The 1,602-nt window shown below is 39.6% G+C and overlaps 1 pseudogene; it reads left to right on the top strand.

The window, feature by feature from the left end:
* The first annotated feature begins 562 nt into the window (after window positions 1–562).
* Window positions 563–812, top strand: LOC123811207 (annotated as a pseudogene).
* The last annotated feature ends 790 nt before the right edge of the window (window positions 813–1,602 follow it).

Raw genomic sequence — 1,602 nt, 5'->3', positions numbered from 1 at the left:
TTCCTCTTTGTTACAAGCATCTTTAATCTGATTTATGCCTCTGCTCTGTTTCTACTTTTGTTTTACATTGTCCCACCTTTAGTTCGTGATCTTGTTACATTTTATGTATACTTGTAAACTACCTTAACTCCTCCCTAAAACAATGAAGGATATTTTAAAATATAATATTATGATGATTATACTATGTCTACAGGCTTGTGCTTCAAGTGAAAATCTGTCGAGGACATACATATTTTAGGATTAGACTAGTCTATAGTTTTCAATAAAGCTCTGTTTTTCTATTATATATATTGTAGTTTCTTTGCTCTACTATCATGAAAATATGGATATAAAATATGATGGACCTAAAATAGTAAACAGTTCTAGCTGTCTCCAAGCTACAGTCCTTGACCTTTAAAGACCGACTCCTGTCTCCCATTATTGCCCGCCGCTTCTGGTAAGATGGTAACAGCTGCATTGGGAAGTTCTTCAGAGAAATCCAAGCAGCCCCTTTCCAAGTCTTCACTCCCATACCACACAAATCAGCTGCTGTAGTTGCTGCAGGTCTGTCTTCAGCTCCACGATGTTTCCATTGGCCAAAAACACACTGTCATTCAAAGCATTCAGCAAATAATGGCAAGGCAGGTCAACCAGAAATGAGCACCTGATTTCCATGACAAATATGGTAAGGCTGTATTCACTAGTGGAGCCACTTGCTGTGTGGCTGCATGGGTATATACAGCAACACACATTAGAATTGAATGGAACCTGCCCCTGTTGGCAGAGTCACCCCAAAGGAATGGAGAGATAGGTCATCATCCCACCTGGTATAATAATTGTCTCAAAACTAACTCATAATTGCCAAGTGAAAGTACTATGTACCCATTAAAATATGACATGACTGAAGAAATACATCTGAAACTTTCGCAGAAGACTTGTACAGTGCCTGAAACACTCTAAACAATCAACAACTGCTATGTACTAGTGACAACACCTCCATTTCAATCTGTTTTGGGCCTTCTTTGGCATTCTTCAGCCCTCATGGATCTAGCTACATATATTCTCTATTACATTCAATAGCATAACAGAGGGGGGAAAAACAGTGCCTAAATAATAATTAAAAAATGGAAAAATACAATACCATTTCACACCTTCATTGCCACTTCTCCCAGCATCTGTCACCATGAATATTGAAATAGCATCAACTAGGTCTCTCTGCTCCTACCTTGACCCTTCTTTAACAGTCTCTCTCCACCCTCCCCTCTCTAAGTCTATGGCTAAGAGTCAATCATGTCAAATTCTGTCACTATCCAACCATTTCCACTACTCATTGAGAGTAAAATCCAAGGTTTTTCCCGAGTCCTGACGTGACCTGGCCCCCCTGTTAACTCTGACCTCATGTCCTATTACTCTGTTCTCATTAATTCTGTTCATCCTCATCAGCCTTCTGCTCCTTGAACATACAAGCGTGCTCCCAGCTTAGGGCATTTGCACTTCACATTTCTTCTGCTTGAAACTCTCCCCCCTTAAGTTAGCTGTACAGTATAACTCATTTGCTCATATTTTTTTTTCAGGTCGCCATTCAAATTTCATGCTATTTCGCTCAAACTACCTAGAAACAGT

This window comes from Phyllostomus hastatus, unplaced genomic scaffold, assembly GCF_019186645.2.
Source record: "Phyllostomus hastatus isolate PE091 unplaced genomic scaffold, TTU_PhHast_1.1 phas_scaffold_78, whole genome shotgun sequence".
NCBI classification, from domain to species: Eukaryota; Metazoa; Chordata; class Mammalia; order Chiroptera; family Phyllostomidae; genus Phyllostomus; species Phyllostomus hastatus.
The sequence above is the reverse complement of the archived record's forward strand: the minus strand, read 5'-3'. Positions and strand labels throughout refer to the sequence as shown.